Source organism: Felis catus, chromosome X (genome assembly GCF_018350175.1).
Source record: "Felis catus isolate Fca126 chromosome X, F.catus_Fca126_mat1.0, whole genome shotgun sequence".
Taxonomy (NCBI): Eukaryota; Metazoa; Chordata; class Mammalia; order Carnivora; family Felidae; genus Felis; species Felis catus.
Genome location: NC_058386.1, coordinates 92,063,449 through 92,085,046, shown reverse-complemented (window position 1 = coordinate 92,085,046; position 21,598 = coordinate 92,063,449). Strand labels below are relative to the sequence as shown.

Sequence of the window (21,598 nt, the reverse complement as noted above, 5' to 3'; positions counted from 1 at the left end):
CCCTTTAGTGTCAACATCCACATCTTCTAAGGCTCTGAGCAATTTAGAAGCAGAGTTCCTGAAGCTACAGACTAGTCCATCTCTAGTGAAAGAGACAGTTGCAATTGCCTGTTTGCACTCCACCAATGAGCAGCTGTTTGTTTGCTTTCCCTAATGGATGTGTCCTCTGCTCCATGCAGCATTTGCATGGTCTTGCCTCGCTTCCAACGATTCCCCAGCTTCCCTTGCCTCTTGATCCAGAGACAAAAACAGAAAGGAACAAAGAAAGAAGCCACATATATCATTTTTCAATTTTCTTGTGTGAAACCCTGTGACTGCCTCATTTCAATCGGGAGGAAATTAGGTCTTTGCCCTTTGAAGTGAGCTGAGTCACTCATAATTTGAAAACAATGCAACTGTGGAGAGAGACAGAGTCGTGCCTGGAAAGGAATGCATGTAAGATGACAAGCCACTTAACCTCATCAGGCTTTGGTTTCTTCATCTGTAAAATTAGGAGATTGGGCTATATGATCCCTAAAGTCCCTTCTGGCTCTTCAATTACGTCTTGAACACACAAGCACGGAGGCAAAGTGGTTTCACCACAGTACGGAACCCTACATTTGAAAGAATTACTGGTTCATTCTAGGTACAAACCTATAAGCCTATTTCCACTGTTTCATTCCTCTGTTTTTGTCTGGTTGAGTGCATGTTTGAAACAAGTGATTCCAATTCAAATCTGATATTCTCGGCCTGCCAAAAGGGTATTATTGGAGACTGCAGCCTTGATACTCTGTTCTAAGTGCCCGGACTAGTTTCTGAAGACCCTAAATTTCCTCTGTCCCATAGGACATTGTGTTGATCCTATGGGACCGGCCACATACATCATTCACCTGACCCCATGCCCACCTCCTGATTCACCTGACTGCGTTTTCTGTCAACATTGGGAAATTGCATTATGGAGAGAGGGTGGGAAACTGGAACTAAGGGTTTGCATAACACATGAAAATCACAGCCTAAATGAACTAACAGGTTAAAGGTTGCAGGAGGCAATGAGTCATAGGTGAGGGACATGGAAATAGAAACCTCGAAAGCATATGTACCAACGCTTAAGGAAAGAAAATTGAAAGTCAACGTTTGAACAGGTAGACACGAACCTGGTGTGGTCAAATTCCAAATGACAACATAGCTAGTAAAGCTCTGGGCCAGGGGTTCTGGCCTAACAGAGCCTCGTGAATCAAAAGCACGGGACAAAGCAGACAGGAGAACAGACAGGAGTTTCTGACTGCCCAAGAGACCTTGATTTTAGTCTGTGCAGATACTTGGTACTAGGAAAACAGTCATTCCAGAGTATGCACACACAGGCAAATAGATGAGTGAAACCAACTGTCTAGTCTGGGGAGTTAAAAGTAATTAACTATTAAAGGTAGAGCCTGACTATCCACCTGGCTCATGGAAAGCTGTGGCACCATGGTGTCAGAATCCAGTCTCACAATATAGGGAGCCCCAGATAAAAACAAAAACCAAAAAACAAAAAAGAAGGACAGTAAGACCACATTCCAATCCAGGTTTCAAGGGGTGATCTCATCAGTGAGCAGACAAGTAATCACACTGGTCTCAGAGACCAGATTCCTCTCAAAGCCTCCCTAAAATCGACAGGAAAAATTTACCCTGGTCATAACTTACTAAGGCGAGAGAACCCGGTAGAACATCAGGAAGGACCGGGCCAGCCGAGATCAGACTGAGATGACAAGACTGAGCCTAAGAGACAGCAGCAACTCCCACTCCAGAAATGGCAATTGCTTGGCAAATTTGCACCCACTTCCAGGTTTATGGCACACTGTTATCTAATCTCAACGTTCCGTCCAGATAAACCTGGGGATCTTTCTCAACGCAAAGCTCACTAATGCTTGACCAAACAAATGTTGCCACATGTGATTTAAGTATATGTCCCATCTGTATTGCGATTGTTAGAGAAACTATAGCCCCAGACTTCAAGAGGCCTCAGAGAACTTCTTCTGGGTTGACCATATAGTCTCAATCCCCAGTGCCAACGCATAGCCCACAGATGCTACAGGGGGCCCTGGGATTAAGGACAACAAAATCATGTGACCCATGTAAGCTTGTTATATAGATTCACAGTTATTGACAGAGTCTACCCAACCATGCTTCGGTCTTGCATTTTGTGGTTAACCCCTCATGACCCGTAACAATGACCTTAAAGTAACGTAACACTGCCCTGCTGACCCAGCCACAATGGATAGTGTCTTAAGGTTTAAGTCTGCAGGACCATCCCACATGCCATTCATGATATTTTCCATTTTTCTAGAGTGATCCAATTTCCCGAAGAAATCATTCTTGAAAAAGCTATCACCTTCTTAGTAATTCTTCAGGCAAAATCGTTCCAGAAGCTGGATGCAATGGCACCTTTCCGATTGAATGTATACATCAGAAGGTTCACCTTACTTTAAACAATTTCCACCTATCAAGTTCAACTCTTCCTTTGGAGAAGATTTGCTTCTGGTGCCCTGACCTGATTTACAGGCAATGTAAACAGACTAGTATATACCCCCTTTCTCATTTGAAGATTCACAAGCAAATGAAAACAGCTTGTTAAGTAGAGCAGTGATAGAGCCATCCTGCATGATTGTGCTTAAGAAAATCCATTAGGGACAAAGCAGCCTTATGTTTTCTAATAAGTTTAAGGCCCAGGAAACATCTATTTTTCCTACCTTTAATTTAGATGAACCTTGATAACATTTGTCAGTTTGAAACTAAACCAAAAGTAGACAGGTCCTCAGAAAAATATCATATTTTTTTTTAATCTAGGGGAAAAGATTATAAATTTTAGTGTTTGAAAGCACGTTTTAAAGGGAGGTGATTTTATTAACAAGAATTTGCATCTATAAAGGCAAGCAGTTTTACTTTATGGAAAAGAAACTTCTGTTTCAAAGAATCAGAGTGACTGTTTCATTTTGTTGTTTTGCTATTAAAGTCCCACCTACATCTCAAATACATCCTGAGTGCCAAAGAACTCTCTTCAAAAGTTAATGGTCCTTGCAGATTTAACTCAGTAGTATCTTGAGTATGACTCAAATATTTTCTTTTTTAAATTTTTTAAATGTTTTTATTTATTTTTGAGACAGAGAGAGACAGAGCATGAGCGGGGGGGGGGGGGGACAGAGAGAGAGGGAGACACAGAATCTGAAATAGGCTCCAGGCTCTGAGCTGTCAGCACAGAGCCCGACGCGGGGCTCGAACTCACAGACTGTGAGATCATGACCTGAGCTGGAGTCCGAGGCTTAACTGACTGAGCCACCCAGGCGCCCGACTCAAATATTTTCTAAACAAGAAGAGTGAACTTAACTGAAGCACATTCAATTGTCTCAGAACTGTTGAGATGCACTTTTTAAACATCTGGAGTAACTGTAACAATTTTAAAAAGTAATATCATCTTATAGTCACGAACTTTCATAATTTTTTATTAAGACTTTACATAGGAGTTGATTTTAGGTCTCTCTACTGTGTTCTTTTGGCCGATATGTATTTTTGTGCTAGTATCATACTGTTTCGATTTCTATAGCTTTGCAATACAGTCTGAAATCAGGAAGTGTGATGCCAGCTTTGTTCTTTCTCAGGAGTGCTTTGGCTCTTCTGGGTCTTTTGCGGTTCCATACACATTTTAGTTTTTTTTTTTTTTTCTTTTTGTGGAAAAAAATGCCATTCGAATGTTGATAGGAAACACAGTGAACCTATAGATGCAGTCAACTAATATTTGGCGGGGGGCTAAAACTACTCAATGCAGAAAGGATAATCTCTTCAATAATTGTGTTGGGAAAACTGGACAATCACATGTAAAAAATTAAATTGGACCTCTATCTTAAGCCACCTACAAAAATTAACTCAAAATGGATTAAAGATTTTAACGCATGACCGAAAACCATAAAACTCTTAAGACAAACACATAAGGAGGGGCGCCTGGGTGGCGCAGTCGGTTAAGTGTCCGACTTCAGCCAGGTCACGATCTCGTGGTCCGCGAGTTCGAGCCCCGCGTCGGGCTCTGGGCTGATGGCTCGGAGCCTGGAGCCTGTTTCCGATTCTGTGTCTCCCTCTCTCTCTGCCCCTCCCCCGTTCATGCTCTGTCTCTCTCTGTCCCAAAAATAAATAAACGTTGAAAAAAAAAATTAAAAAAAAAAAAAAAGACAAACACATAAGGAAAAAACTCCTTGACATGGGTCTTGGCAATTGTTTTTCGGATATGACACTAAAAGTATAAGCAACAAAAGCGAAAATAGACAAGTGGTACAACAACAAACTAAAAAGTGCCTGCAGAACAAAAGAAACAATCAACAAAATGCAAAGATAACCTACAGAGTGGGAGAAAAGACTTGCAAACCATATATCTGATAAAGAGTTAATATCCAAAATATGTAAAGAATATAAGTATTGGCAAGGATGTGGAGAAAAGAAACCTGCATACTGTTGATGTCAGTGGAAATCGGTGCAGCTACTATGGAAAATAGTATGGACATCCCTTAAAAAGTTAAAAATAGAACTACCATATGATCCAGCTACCCCACTTCTGGGTATATATCCAAAGGAAACGAAAACATGGTATCCAAAAGATATGTACATGCCCATGTTTATTGCAGCCTTATTCACAATAGCCAAGATATGCGAACAACCTAGTGTCCATCGATAGATGAATGTATAAATGCAGGTGATATAATTATACAATGGGATATTATTCAGCCATGAGAAAGAAGGAATTCCTGAAATTTGTGACAACATAGATGGACCTTGAAGGCATTATGCTACATGGGATAAGTGAGATAGGGAAAGACAAAGGAAAATGACCTCATATGTGGAATCTAAAAAATCCAAACTCATAGAAACAGAGAGTAGAATGGTAATTATCAACGACTGGGGGTGAGACCACTGGCGAGACGTTGGTCAAAGGGTATGAAGTTGCAGTTAGATGATGGATAAGTTCTGGAGATCTAATGTACAACCTTGTGATTATAGTCAGCAATACTGTATTATAAACTTCAAACCTGGTAAGAAACTAGATCTTAAAGAGTTTCCCTGAAAAATCAAATAACTCTGTGACATGACACAAGTATTAGCTAACCCTATGATGATAATCATACTGCAATATATAAATGTATCAAATCAACACATTTTATACCTTAAATTTACAAAATGCTACATGTCAATTTTTATCTCAATTTTTTAAAAAGATTATTATTTTAGAGCAGTTTTAGGCTCACAGCAAAACGAAGGGGAAGGCACAAAAATTCCTCATATGCTCCCTGCCCCCAAAACATGCATAGCCTCCCTCAATATCAACACCCTCCAACACCAGAGTTTGTATACCTGTTGCAATTGATGAACCCCCATGGACGCATCACAATCACCCAAATTCCAAATTTGACATTAGGGTTCATTCGTGGTATTATACAATCTATGGGCTTGGAAAAATGTAAAATGATATGTATCTATCATTATGGTATCATATTGAGTGTTTTCATTGCTCTAAAAATCCCTTGTGCCCCACCTATTCATCCCTCCTCCCAACCCCCAACCCTGGCAATCAGTCATCTTTTGTGTCCATAGTTTTGCCTTTTCCAGAATGTTATATAGTTGGAATCATACACTATGTAGCCTTTTCAGATTGGCTACTTTCACTCACTAATACCTATTTAAAGATCCCTGCTGTCTTTTCATAGCTTTGTAGCTCATTTGTTTCTAGCACTGGATAATATTCCATTGTCTGGACGTACCAGTGCATTTATCCAGTCACCTACTGAAGGACATCTTGGCAATCGACAATTGGCAATTATGAATAAAGCCGCTAAAAGCCATCATGTGCAAGTTTTTGTGCGGACATAAGTTTTCAGAACTTACATATTTTAAAAATAGAAAATGGTTGAAAGATTCAAATACTTAACATATAAATATTTGGCATACATCTGCTACATTGCTATTTATATTTCTATTGAAATAATTAAATTTAAAGGTAACACAACTTAGGTCGTTCGAACTTAGATGCTTGATTTAAACTTTCTGCCCTAGAAATAAAATAGAGCTGAAGTTTTCCAGATTCAGATGTCTTCTAATCTCAGCTATTAAAAGCAAACAAGAATCCTCAAGAAAGAAAGAAAGAAAGAAAGAAAGAAAGAAAGAAAGAAATCATGAAAATAACTAAGAAGCAAAAGTGCAATGTTTATAGGCTTTGTTGTTAATGATTATTTCACTGGTCAGAGAAAAGAAGTAAAATATTACACAGCCTCCCCCTACTTCTTACCCAGGGAAAGAAAAGGGCAGGAAGGGAAAGAGAGAGAGAGATCAGAGAAAAACAATGGAAAGAGATAAAAAGCAGAAGGAGAAAAGGATCTATGTTACAAAAACCAAAATGAGTGACAAGCAGCAGACCCACGGACATCTGTGATCAGAGGCAACAGATCACATTTAAGGAGAAAAGAGGCGTCTAGGAGAGATCTGGGGGCTTACAGCCAAAGGGGAAACTAAGGCCTCACAATTGAGAAAATCGATGAGCTGGGCAGTCAGAAGAGAGAGAGAAAGAGAGAGGGAGGGAGGAAGGATGGAGGGAGGGAGGGAGGAAAGCAGGGAGGTAGGAAGGAAGGAATGAAGAAAGAAAGAAAGAAAGAAAGAAAGAAAGAAAGAAAGAAAGAGAAAGAAAGGAGGAAGGAGAGAGAAAAGAAAGAGGCAATGTATCTGAAGACAGTCACTCACTATAAGTTCACACCATACTCCAAACCTTAATAGTTTCTAAAGGTTTAGTTTCCAAAGTAAAAGAATTGATATATTTTTTTTTAGCTTTCTATAGCTTTCAGAGGAGGAGAGGTGACTGAGGGGCTGGGTTAAATGGGCGATGAGTATTAAGGACACTTATTGTGATAGGTACTGGGTTTTATATAAAAGTTACGAATAGCTAAATTCTACTCCTGAAACTAATATTACATTATATGTTAGCTAACTGGAATGTAAATAAAAACTTGGGAGGAAAAAAAATAACTTAATTTTTAAAAATTAAAAAAAAAATCAGGGAGCCTGGGTGGCTCATTTGGTTAAGCGTCTGACTTCGGCTCAGGTCATGATCTTGCGGTCTGTGGGTTCGAGCCCTGCGTTGGGCTCTGTGCTGACAGCTGGGAGCCTGGAGCCTGTTTCAGATTCTGTGTCTCCCTCTCTCTCTGCCCCTCCCCGGTCATGCTGTGTCTCTCTTTCTCTGTCAAAAATAAATAAACATTAAAATTTTTTTTTATTTATTTATTTTTTTTTTTTAATTTTTTTTTTTAACGTTTATTTATTTTTGGGACAGAGAGAGACAGAGCATGAATGGGGGAAGGGCAGAGAGAGAGGGAGACACAGAATCAGAAACAGGTTCCAGGCTCTGAGCCATCAGCCCAGAGCCCGACGCGGGGCTCGAACTCACAGACGCGAGATCGTGACCTGGCTGAAGTCGGACGCTTAACCGACTGCGCCACCCAGGCGCCCCTAAAATTTTTTTTTTTAATTAAAATTACAAAAAAATCAAAGAAAACAAACTTGAAGGAAAAAAAGAATTGACATTCATAAAAACCCTGAATCAATCACATTCGAAAGGAAAAATAAACTCTTTAGAAAGGCAGTGAAGTTTCCAGTATATTTTAGGAAGATGTTCACTATAAACAAAGTTTTTAAAACAAACGCCTGAAGGGAAGAGCTTCAGTTCTCTGAAAAAACAAAAACTCACAAATCCAAGACCCTTAATACCCAGATCGTGTAAGACAACGGAATAATCGTTCTCCGTGGAAGAGCCCCAAACTGTCAAATGTTCTTTGAAGTCATGCTAATGGGTGAGTATGGATGACGCTCGGAGAGCTATTGACCTTCACGTTAGAGACGGTGCACCGCAGTGTTTAAGCGTGAGGGTTCTGGGGCCACAGAGTCTGGGGTCAAATCCTGGCCTTTCTTCGGTTAACCTTACTCAGCTCGTCGATGGTGACCTCATCCTAAGTTAACAGTTTAGGTAAATTTCTTAACTGCATTTGATTTCTTGATTGCTCTGTGCCTCAGTTTCTTCATCTGTGAAGAAATCAAAGGAGATAACACGGAAACAAACAAACAAAAAAGACATGAGCACAGTGCCCGGCATATGGTGATGTTAGCAGTTATTATCGTTGCACATAACCTGGGCATGGCAAATAATCTGCCTGCCTTTAGTCTCTCCTGACGCCAATCCCTGCTACCCACTGCCGTCACACCAATCTTCTTAAAACCAACCTAAAAGGGGCACCTGGGTGGCTCAGCCAGTTTAGCATTCAACTCTTGATTTCCGCTCAGGGCACTAACCTGCTTAAAAAGAGTTTGATGACTTCTTGCGTAAATCCGCATTTCTTATCTTGAAATTTAAGGCCATTAAGGTCCTTCCACGATTTAGAACCTCTCTCCTATAGTTAATAGTCATTTTGTATTAGTATGACCACCCCCCCCCCCAGTTTTACAGACAAAGAAACTGAGGCTCATTCAGGTAAGAAAAAATATGTCGTGCAACAGTTTTACAGCTTTGCTTCTGGCTCACCAGCCTCTAATAAGCCTTGAAGTTAACTGTAGACGGTAACTTTATTTTAATTTTTTTAATGTTTAGTGTTGAGACAGAGAGAAAGAGAGAGAGCATGGGAGAGAGCGCGCACACACACGGGGGAGGGGCAGAGAGAGAGGGAGACACACAATCTGAAGCAGGCTCCAGGCTCTGAGCTGAAAGATGCAGGACTCGAACCCACGAACCGTGAGATCATGACCTGAGCCAAGGTCGGACACTTAACTGACTGAGCCACCCAGGCACCCCACACAGTAACTTTATGTTAATCCCCCAGGTAATACTGCTTCGTCTCAGTTCACAATAACTTCAAGCCATGGAGAAGAATCTGAAAAAGGCCCAAAGACCCAGACGGTTCTGTATTTTCCGATACCTCCGTATTCTTGGTGGCAGCGGGGAAAGACTTTTCAAAACGCCTTGTAACCAACTTCATGCTTCTCTCTAGTTAATGACATAAAGGGAGACAGAATACGTGAGGAAGAGTAGAAATGGAAAGGAAGACCGAATAAAAACAAAAAGGGATAGGAGGAAGGATAAAGGGCTGGTCTAAAGAAGTTTCCATCATTGCTTGATACACATTGTTTTCTGAGAATAGGCAACAGAGTTAAAACTACGCACTGGTAACAGCATCTTTCACAGAACGAAGGTAATCTTCTCACCATTTGGTGCTTGCTATAGAGTTATTCTTTTTCTGCATTTCACATCCTCCCCATTCAGAGTATGCTCTCAGGCACTTGGAAAGTAAAATGCCTTCTCTGTCACCATATTGAGGTGAAGACCAGGCCATTTTAGCCCCAAATAGAAAATGAAACAGAAAACATAAATACCGCATTGCCAGCGAAAACTGCACACCGTAAGCTATTATGGGAAACGGCTGATAATCTGGAACAATTTTACGAAACTCTTTGCTTTCCCTCTATTTTTTTTTTTTTTATATTGGCAAGAGTTTCTTAGTTACCTACCCAAACCCACAAAAACCATCCTCTTGGCTGGATCTATATGAGGTCCTTTCTAAGCATTTTAGCACAAATCAATTTGATAGTATGTGAAAGAAAAAAAAAAGAAAAACTTTACTAGTGGTTGTTTTAACTCCTTTCCTTCCTCAGACTGGAAGGCCACTGGACAGGCCATCGTTCAGGTTTGAGCAAGGTTCTAAGTTGGACATCAAGTCGCATGGAAAATGAACACCACACCTAAATTGGGAAAACTCTCAACAATGCAATGTGCCTATGAACTAGAAATGATCCTAATAGAAGGGAGGGTAATAAAAAAAAATTTTTTTTAAAGCAGGGGGCTGGGCGCCTGGGTGGCTCAGTCAGTTGAGTGTCCAACTTCAGCTCAGGTCATGATCTTGCTGTTCGTGGGTTTGAGCCCCACATCGGGCTCTGTGCTAACAGCTCAGAGCCTGGAGCCTACTTTGGATTCTGTGTCTCCCTCTCTCTCTGCCCCTGCCCTGCTCACATTCTGTCTTTCTCTTCCTCTCAAAAATAAAGAAACATAATAAAAAAATTAAAAAAAAAAAAAAAAGAAAGGAGGGAAGGTTGTGGTGTCTATCTGGACCAATGACGTCACACAAGTAGCTTTCCAATTATTTTTTAAAAATTTTTAATGTTTATTTTACTTTATTCTTGAGACAGAGGCACAGAGCATGAACAGGGGAGGCGTATAGAGAGACGGAGACACAGAATGCAAAGCAGGCTCCAGGCTGCCAGCTGTCAGCCCAGAGCCCGATACGGGGCTTGAACTCACAAACCCCAAGATCACCACCCGAGATAAAGTTGGACTCTTAACGGACTGAGCCACCCAGGCGCCCCATTTCCGATTATTTTTAGAAGGATTTTTTTTTATGGGAAGAAAAGAGAGGCCACTATAGAATAGTCATGTATCTGAAGAGTAAATACCAGTCTACAAAATGAGTACCGTGTGACCGCAGATTTCTAGTTCGTAACGTGCATCCAGGGATTCACTAAGCAATGCAGAAGGGGCGATTTGTGTCCTCCGAAATAGAAATAATAAAGAACAGTGTATATAGCATTTAGCAATTTGATCCACATGAGAAGCTTTAAGGAAGAAATGATTAATGTCTCCATTTTATAGAAGAGAAAATGAGAGGTCAGAATAATTGACCAGGGCCACACTGCTAACTAGGTGGCGGCCCAGGGACTGGAAGCCATGGCTTTTTTTTTTTTAATTTTTTGTTTAATGTTTATTTCTTTTTGAGAGAGAGAGAGAGAGAGACAGAGAGAGAGAGAGAGAGAGAAAGCATGAGCATGAGCAGGGGAGGGGCAGAGAGAGGGAGACACAGAATCTGAAGCAGGCTCCAGGCTCCGAGCTGTCAGCACAGAGCCCCACGTGGGGCTCAAACCCACGAACTGTGAGATCATGACCTGAGCCAAAGTCAGATGCTTAACTGACTGAGCTATCCAGGCACCCCTGGAACTCATGACTTCTTGCTGCAAAGCCCATGCTTATTCTTTGCAGCATCCTTTTAGAATGGATTGCCATGTAATTGGGAAAAGTGAGCCTAATTTTATTTCTGTTTGTATTTCACAGAAATTGATATATTTAAAATACACAACTGTTAGAAATTTGTTTATTCCAAGACATAGCACGTTATGAATATAATTTAACTTTGTATCGTTTCTACTTCAACAACAATGCCAGGGAATGTAGTTTATTTTCTTTTAGCATGAAAAGTATAATTTTTTAAATCACTGACTTATTGGAGGCTTCAGTTGTAAAGTAGACTTCATTACTTTTAACTTAAATTGGGAAATCTGTATTTAAAAATAGTTTTTTTAACTTAAATAGTTTTTTTTTTCCATTTATAAAAGTCATATATTATTATTACATAAAATTTGGAAAAGACAGAATTTTAGTGCTTTTAAAAATACATTTTCTTTTTTTTTTAATGTTTATTTTTGAGACAGAGAGAGAGCATGAACGGGGGAGGGGCAGAGAGAGAGGGAGACACAGAATCGGAAGCAGGCTCCAGGCTCTGAGCCATCAGCCCAGAGCCTGAAGCAGGGCTCGAACTCACGGACCGTGAGATCGTGACCCAAGCTGACGTCGGACGCTCAACCGACTGAGCCACCCAGGTGCCCCTAAAAATACATTTTCAATCATGACCCCATAATTATACTCACATTTTGGTTTCACAAAATTGTGATCATGTTTTATTATATAGTATTATAACTTAATTTTTGTTAACAAAATATCATCACTACTCACATCACATAGAATATTTTTTGAAAATATGGTTTTTTATGCTTGTAAATTATTCATCAAATAATGTATCCTAATTTGTTTAACCAAATCCTTCGTTTTGGAGGTAGATCTTTCTAGTGTTTCATATTTTATTTTTTTATTTTATTTTTATAACTTTTTTTAATGTTTATTTATTATTTTTGAGAAACAGAGAAAGACACAGAGAGTGCGAGTGGCAGAGGGGCAGAGAGAGAGGGAGACACAAAACCCGAAGCAGGCTGCAGGCTCTGACCTGTCAGCACAGACAGCGATGCAGGGTTCGAACCCACAAACCGTGATATCATGACCTGAGCCAAAGTCGGACGTTTAACTGACTGAGCCACCCAGGTGCCCTGTCCGGTGTTTCATATTTTAAATTATGGTTACTCTAAACATGCACGTGTATATTTGTGTAGAAAAGGGAGCTTTACTTGGAGCTGTTGGTACTGTTGAATCCCCTCAATGAGAGCAATGTTACTGTTCTTTTGAAGTTGAATAAAGAAAAACCCATTAGTTTAGACGGTCTACCTACTACAGACAAAATCTACTTGGGGGGGATTTTTTAATTAAAATTTGATTTTTGAGATAATTTTTAGATTCACATACAGTTGCAAGAAATAGTACAGAGAGATCCCACGTACCCTTTTTCACCAGGTTCTCCCAATGGCAGCATCTTGCAAAACTATAGTGCAATATCAGGGCGTCTGGATGGCTCAGTCGGTTGAATCCGGCCCTTGTTTTGCTCAGGTTGTGATCCCAGGGTCATGGGATGAAGCCCTGCCTCAGGCTCCGTGCTGAGCATGGAGCCTGCTTAAGATTCTCTCTCTCTCTTAAAACAAAAACAAAAACAAAACCCAACTATAGTGCAATGTCACAACCAGGAAATTGTCATTGATACAGTCACGATACAGAATAGTTCCATCGTCGCAAGGATTCTCCATGTTGCCATTTTATAGCCAAACCCACTTCCCTCTCCCCCAGTTCCCTCCTTAAATACTGGCCACCACTACTTCTGTTCTCCATTTTCAGTTTTGTCATTTCAAAAATATATAAATGGAATCACTTGGTACACGACCTCGTGGAATTGGCTTCTTCATGCATCATCTTCTGGAGGGAGATTCATGCAGGCTGTTCCATGTACCAATAGTTCACTGTTATTGCTGAGTAGCATTCTGTTGTATGAATGTACCACAGTTTGTTCAACCATTTGCCTATTAAAGGATTGACCCTTCCTGGTTTTGACTGGTACACATAAAGCCACAGTAAACATTCGTGTACATGTTTTTGTACAAACATAAGTTTTCATTTCTCTGGGAGAAATGCCAGAAGGGTAATTGTTAAGTCATGTTGTAGTTGTGCGTTTGTTTGTTTGTCTGTTTGTTTTTTAAACTGCCAAACTATTTTCCAGAATAGCTGTACCATTTTACATTCCCATTATCAATGTACATGTGATCTAGTTTCTCCATGTCCTTATCAGCGTTAGGTGTTGTCACCTGTTTTAATACATTCTGATAGATATGTCATGATAGCTCATTGTGGTTTTACTTCTATTTCCCTAATGGCGAATAATGTTGAACATTTTTTCATGTGCTTATTTGCCATCTGTGTATCCTTTTGGTGAAATGTCTCTTCATGTTTTTCGCCCATTTTCTAGTTGATTTTTTTTTTTACTGTTGAATTTTGAGGGTTCTTTATATATTGCAGGTACTAAGTCCTTTGCAAATATATGCTTTGCAAATATTTCTTCGCAGTCTATAGCTTTGTTTTTATACTCTTAAACAGGGACATTTATAAAGCAAAAGTTTAAATTTTGATGAAGTCTAACTTATCAATATTAATATTTCCTTTTACGAACTGTGCTTTTGGTGACAAATCTAGGAACTCTGTATATCCCTAGATACCAAAGATTTTCTCCTTTACTTTTTAAAAAAGTTTACATTTTACTTGTACGTCCATGATCAATCTTCAGTTATTTTTTTTATTTTTTAAAACTTACATCCTAACTAGTTAGCATATAGTGCAACAATGATTTCAGGAGTAGATTCCTTAGTGCCCCTCACCCATTTAGCACATCCCCCCTCCCACAACCCCTCCAGTAACCCTCAGATTGACTTAATTTTTTAATAAGGTGTTAGGTCAACATTCTTTTTTTCCTTTTTTTTTTTTTTTTTTTGGTCTAAGAATGTCCAGTTCCTCCAACACCATATGTTTAAATGGCTCCCTTTTCTCCATTTAACTGCTTTTGCATCTTTGTCAAAAATCAGTTGGGAATATGTGTATGGATCCATTTCTGGATTCTCTATTCTATTCCATTGATCTATGTGTTTATGCCTCCACTAATACCACACAGCTTCAATCTTAACTATATAATAAATCTTCGAATTGGGTAGACTGATTCCTATTTTATTTTCAAGATACTTTTATTCTAGTATATGTATTATTCTATTAAGCTATTCTTTTCCTCGTAAATTCTTAAATAATCTTGTCTATATCTATAAAAATCTTGTAGGGATTTTGAAAATAATTAAGTTAAACTTGAATATTAATTTGGAAAGAACTGATATCTTCATATATTGAGTCTTTCAATCCATGAAAAAAGTATGTCTGTATTTATTTAGGTTTTTTATTTCTTCCATCAGTGTTTGTAGTTTTCAGCATATAAGTCCTATAAATGTTTTGTTAGATTTCCCGCTATGTATTTCATTTTTTAAGCAACTGTAAGTTTAATTTTCAATTTGGATTTTAATTTTTAATTTTGGTTTCCATGTGTTTGTTGCTAGTATTTAGGAATAAAATTATTTTTTTATAATTTTATTTTTTATTTTTTAAAATATAGTTTAAATTTAGTTTAAAATTAGCATATCATGAAACAATGATTTCAGGAGTAGATTCTTTAATGCCCCTCATATGAGGACTTTAAGAGACAAAACAGATGAACATAAGGGAAGGGAAACAAAAATAATATAAAAACAGGGAGGGGGACAAAACAGAAGAGACTCATAAAAATGGAGAACAAACTAAGGGTTACAATTAATTTTTTTATATTTATCTTGTATCCTGAGACTTTGCTAAACTCACTAATTCTAGGAGGTTTTTTGTTGATTCCCTGAGATTTTCAACATAGACAAACATGTTATCTTCAACTCCGGGAGGTTATATTTCTTCCTTTCTGATCTGTATGAATTTTATTTCCTTGCCTCACCTTATTGCACTGGCTAGAATTTCCAGAACAATATTGAATAAGTATGATGATATTGACAATCCTAACTTTGTTTCTTAGGGCAAACATATTCAGTCTTTCAGCATTAAGTATAAAGTCAGGTGGAGTATTTTTATAGATGCTCTTCGAAAAATTGAGGAATGCCTCTGTATTCTTATTTTTCTCAGCGTTTTTATCACGAATAGGTATTGAATTTTGTCAAATGCTTTCTCTGTGTCTGTGATGTGTTTTTGCCATTTGTAATCAAATCCAGCCCATATAAAAATATACATGCCAAGAATGTAAGTGTGTTTAATATACAAATAGCAATCAATGTTAAACTCGTATTCATAGAATAAATGGCATATCATAGGGATGTTGAGGACTTTTACATCTATATTCATAGATTCATTTTCTTTTTTTGTGGTGTCTTTGTCACATTTTAGTATCAAGGAAATACTGACTTCATAAATGGGGAAGCGTTCTGTCCTTTGTTTTCTGGAAAGGATAGTGTACAATTAGGCTTAATTCTTTAAATATTTAACAATTCTCCAGTGAAACCATAACTAAAGTTTTCCTTTTGGAATGTTAGTTTTTTAAGTCATGAATTTAATGTATTTAATAGTTACAGGACAGTTTAGGTTATCTATTTTATCTTAGCTGAGATTTTATAGCTAGTGAGTTTTCAAGAAATGGGTGTATTTTCTAACTTGTCAAATCTATAAACACAAAGTTGCTCATAGTACTCTCGTATTAGGTTCAGAATGGCTACAGGATCTTTGGTAATATTCCCAGCTTATTTTTGATATTGAAGATCTGTGTATATTCTCTTTATTTTTGTCAGTCTTGCCAGAGATTTGTCCATTATTGTGACTATTTTCAAGGCATCAGATTTTCATTTCATTCATTTTTCTATATTGTTTTTTTGATTTCAGTTTAATTGACTTCTGCTTTTATCTTTACTATTTCCTTCCTTCTTCTTGCTTTAGGTTTATTTTGCTTTCCTAATCTCTTAAGGTAAGGACCTAGATTATTAATTTGAAATTTTTCCTCTTCATTCAGTTGTATATCTGTTTTAAATTCTAGTTGAGACTTCCTCCATGATCCATGAATTATTTATATTTGTGGTATTTCATTTCCAAGCATTTAATGATTTTCCTTTGCCTTTGTGTTATTATCTTATTCAAGTTTGTGGTCGTCAGAGATTACAATTCTCTTACATTTCTTGAGATTTGTTTTATGATCCAGGAGATTGCATATCATGGTGAATATTTAATGGGTGCTTTAAAAGAATGCATATTGTGCTGTCTTGGGGTGAAGTGCTCTCTCTATATATAAATTAGATACTCGGAGTTGATGGTTTTGTTTATATCTTCTCTATCGTTGATGCTTTTCTTAAACAGAGGATCTGTTAAACTTAAAAAACTACTCGGGCACCTGGGTGGCTCAGTCGGTTGAGCGTCTGACTTTGGCTCAGGCTGTGATCTCATGGTTTGTGAGTTCAAGTCCCACATCAGGCTCTGTGCTGACAGCTCAGAGCCTGGAGCCTGCTTCAGAATCTGTGTCTCCCTCTCTCTCTCAACACCCTCCCCCTCTCAAAAATAAATAAACATTACAAAATAATAATGGAAAACTATTAAATGTAATTCTATTCGTTGCTGAGACTTGGGTTTTGAATTTCCCAAATACAACTGTGGATCTATGTCTCTTTTCAGCTCTGTCAGCTATTGTGTCATATGCTTTGAAGCTCTGTTGTTTGGTTTGTATGCATTTAAGATCATCATATCTTCCTGGCATATTGAATTTCTTTTTATGATGTGATGCCTCTTTCTTATATATACAGTTTCCAGAGCTGGATATATAGTTGTTTTTAGCAGGAGGGATAGGGAAAAGTATGTCTGTTTATTGTCTCTGGAACAGAAGTCTCAAAACCTACTTTTAAACATGAATAGATTGAGTGAAATTACGTTATTTCAAAAAAATGAGGATCTGATTAATTTCCATTGGTTGTCTTCAAGGTAACTGATGAAGGAAATCTACTACTACAAAAAGCAATGCTACAGGAATATTCCCAAGAGGTATGTTCAAGGCTGTGAATGTCAACAAAACAGATGAGAAATAATCTAAATGCCCATCAGTAAAGGATTGATTAAATAGTTTGGGGCCCATCCATGGTTGATATTTAGCCAGCATTAACAAATGCAAATAAACTTGCTGGTAAACTATTGAAATAATTCCAGAATAGCCTGTTGATAGCTGCTGCTTTGACTCCCATATCAAGTACACCCCTCCGGCACTCTGGCCATTTTGATCCTTTCCCTAGGACACCTTGAAACTCTCCACAATCTAACAATTCAAGACTTAACATTTGCATAGCAAGAGGCTTCAGGGCCATGCTTTACCACTATGACCGGTGCCCGTTCTGATTGGTCGGAACCCATGTTCTACTAGATGTTAAATACTTTATGTATCACTCCTTGGTCCATATATACCACAGAACACCATAGAACACCATACAGCTATTAAAAAAGAATGAAGGGAGCTCCGGGTAAGCATAACAGATTGAATAAAAACATTTATCTTCGCTCATTTCTAAAATCTCACTAAAGTGACAGCAAAGAATTTTAACACTCATAAAACCCAAAAGGACAAAGAGAACACAAGAGACGACAGCAGAAAAGAAATGTCAGCACAAGTTTTAGAAGCTGGAAAGCAGATGGACAGGTGGTAACTGATTTAGCAGAGTAGATAATACTGAAACCTAAGCCTGAAACTGGGTAGAAGCCAAAAAAAAAAAAAAGAAAAAAAAGAAAAAAAGAAAAAGAGAAAAAGAAAAAGGAAAAGAAAAAGAAAAAGAAGAAAAAGAAAAAGAAAAAGAAAAAGAAAAAGAAAAAGAAAAGCAAGGCAATTCATGCACCTCTACAGGCGGGGGTGTTTGTAGGACTGAAAACAGAGAGATTGGCAGTTACTATGAGGAGTATGTAGCTCCTCTTAAGTTCACTTATGCCCTCCATGGAGTAATTTCTCTGTGACAATGCATGTAGAAGACTGGGGCGGGGAGGGGGGGAGGGGGCAATTCTTGCTGGAAAAGTTTAGAAGGACTAGAGTGAGTTGCCACGCTGGAAGCAAAGATGCAAAGATGTGAAGTCCGCATATTACCTAGTGTTATATCCAAGAATATCACTACTCGGGCTTATTATCGCCTTAGAGGAAACTGGAATATTTCTCTCTGTGGAAACTGAAGTGTCCGTGGAAAAGACCTAAAAATAGTGACATTTTGAAGAACCCTAGTGAAAAAGTGGAGTTGCAACCTTTCAGCTCAAAGGGAAATGTACCACATAACAGTGTTTATTCATGTACAAAGAACTTCTAATCAGCGTCTTCATCTCTTACTATGATATATAAACGGGCCATCCAGGAAAGAGAGATGCAAACAATAAAACAGGGGTGTCTGGATGGCTCAGTCTCCAGGTGGTGAGTCCAAGCCCCACACTGAGTGTAGAGGTTACTTTGAAAAAATACAATCTTAAAAAAAAAAAGATTCTAAAAACAATAAAACAGAAAAAGTGAGCTTGTAGGAAACAACTAATTCAAGGAACCGGAGAAAATTTATAAAAAAGAAACCTTCCCTTTCAGAGAGATGAGAATACACAGCATTCATTAACAATTGGGTACAGGGGCGCCTGGGTGGCTCAGCCACTTAAGCTTCAGACTTTGGCTCAGGTCATGATCTCATGGTTCGTGGGTTCAGGCCCCCATCGGGCTCTGTGCCCACAGCTCGGAGCCTGGGTCCTGCTTCCGATTCTGTGTCTCCCTCTCTCTCTGCCTCTCTCCTGCTCGTGCACTGTCTCTCTCTCTCTCAAAAAAATAAATAAACTTAAAAAAAATTTTTTTTAATTAAAAAAATAAAGGAGAAAGCATTAAGAATGCTAGGCAACAAGTTTTTCAAGGAAAACTTTTCCAAAAATGATGGCAAGACACCTAAGAAAGTTGTGAACAGAGGACGAGGATACAGAATTGTATTTTGACCACTACACGGAGAATATCCCACCCAAGGTCGTCTTGAAAGTTACTCTGGTGGACGGATGGCAGAATGGCAACCAGGCCGTCTAACCTTACATCATCCTGCTTCCCTTGCCCATCCAAAGCTTACCGTTACTGTACCCAGACCTCTCCTCACCTGAACCAATATCAAATCTTGCAGACCTGCTATCCACCTCACCAATATCAAATCTCGTTCTTGCCAGTCCTTTTCAGCTAATTATCTAAATAAACGTCTGCTAAATAAACCTGTGCTACGGTGTTAATGACAGAGGACAGATTCATACACCTCCCACCCAGAGTTACTTGCATTTCAACAGACTACTCACAGAGGTCAAAGACCTTCGAATTTCAAATGAGCTGGTGAGGGAAATAGTTTTTTAAAGGTAGAAGGGAAGGAAAAATACGATAAAAACAGAGAGGGAGGCAAACCCTAAGAGACTCTTAAATACAGAGAACAAACTGAGGGCTGCTGGAGGGGAGGGGGGTGGGGGATGGGCTAAATGGGTCATGGACATTAAGGATGACACTTTTTGGGATGAGCACTGGGTGTCATATGTAAGAGATGAATCACTGGGTTCTACTCCTGAAGTCAAGACTATACTGTATGTTAACTAATGTAAAGTTAAATTAAAAGGAAAAAAAGGTAGGAATCCTCAAATCTCACAACATACACAGTCATCTAATTCACCAATGGGCAAAACTAGCTAGAAATATGTGTAATACAATATATAGTCAGGGACTTGGCTATTCACATGGTCATGGTGAGCCATAAATGGCGGCTCCTCACCCTGCTAACTAATAAAGAGATCCAAAAAGGAGAAATGTTTTTCAGATCATCACATGGTTATCCTGGCTTGAAATAATTTTATTTTTTTATTTTTAATTTTTTAATGTTTATTTATCTTTGAGAGAGAGAGAGAGGACAGGAGAGGAGACACAGAATACGAAGCAGGCTCCAGGCTCTGAACTGTCAGCACAGAGCCCGACGCGGGGCTCGAACTCACAAACCGCAAGATCATGACCTGAGCCGAAGTCAGACGCTTGACGGACTGAGCCACCCAGGTGCCCCGAAATAATTTTAAACATGATCCAAGAAATGTTAGTGGTTAATGAGTTTGCCACTAAAACATACCTCAAATTTAAAATCCACAATAGAAGATACAAAGGGATTGAATGCAATCAACTCATTTATAGTGGTAATCCAATCACATTAAAACATGTAGACCAAGGCAATTGGCAAAAGAACCATGCCCAGAATAACACTTAAGTCACATCAGGTCATTCTGAGCAAACATAGTGGACAATTCCATAACTTTGAAATCTAAGGAAAGTGATAGGGGACTGAGGGATTTTAGTAAACGCAGCAAGCACATATCTCAAGTTGAGAGCTATCAAATTCGCATTGTGAACTTTAGCACAAATCTCGCTGCAACTCAGGGGGCATGTTCTAATTCTGGCAATAACATTTACTGAAGTGTTCTGAAGGTCTTCAAGTAAATCGTATCTAAGTCGAAGTGTAAGATCTGAGTTAGGGCATAAGGAGGAATACCAAAATCAATACATTGGGATATATAACGTGAGGATATTATTTAAATGCTTTGCAATATGCGATGGGGCCAGGAACTCACTTTGGTATGCTGGGTACCATGGCAAGAGCCCAATACTCAATGCCACATTCTCTGAGGGGCAGGCGGCAACGATGCCATAACATTCCACAAATGTCCTTTCACACGGTAAAAATATTTCTGACAGTCACTCTGCCCAAACCTTCCTATTCATAACACTGTCAGCTGGCGTGTCACTCACAGTGACAGGAAAGGAGAGAGGGAAAGATGATCGTGGTAAAGAAGAGGGTAGGAGTTAAATCACTACATGGTGAACAAGCAAGTTGCACCTGAACTGCCCGTTGTCACACGGATGGCTGACACACTCCTGACTCAAAGGGCTGCGGGGGGGGGGGGGGGGAATATTCTGGTTGCCTTAAGGGAAATGAATAGTGCTAATATTCAAATGATTGCAATCCAAAAGAATGGCATGAAATCCAGTTGAAATCGAATGTCAAAAGATGGTAAATCCTGAAAGGATCTTGATGGGGGGGACACTTCATCCGGTGATTTTTTTTTTCCCCCGTGGTAGCCTAGCTTCAAATTGAATCCTATACAGTGTTCAGTATTTTAAGTAAGTTAAAGAGACCCATTTTGACTGAGGAGGCTAGCTAGTACTCCCCTCTCATCCCCCACAGCCGCCAGGCTCATCTCTAAGGCATTCCTGACCTCTCCAAGCACGTGATTCTGCCCAGGGTCTCCTGGAGTCAGTCCAGATTTCTCCTAAACCTATGCATCGAAACATTGCCTGCCTCAGGTCATACGATCCTCCTTAGTTTCCCCAAAGAAGCACTTGACATTGCTATCTCTCATTCACTGAGCGGCTTCGGCAACGCAGAAAAGCTTTACTGTAAAGAAATCTTTAGGAATATAGATTATACGTAAATGTAAGTGATGTTTATTTCAAAGAAGTGGTCACAATGTTAG

General features: G+C 38.9%; 1 long non-coding RNA gene across 1 annotated transcript in view; it reads right to left on the bottom strand.

Moving 5' to 3' along the window:
- Positions 1-8,799: 8,799 nt before the first annotated feature.
- LOC123383468 overlaps positions 8,800-21,598 on the bottom strand; it is an 80,181-nt gene continuing 67,382 nt past the window's right edge. Inside the window, exon 6 of the long non-coding RNA XR_006593226.1 lies at positions 8,800-9,019. This is a non-coding gene — a long non-coding RNA (uncharacterized LOC123383468). The remainder of the gene's footprint in view (positions 9,020-21,598) is intronic.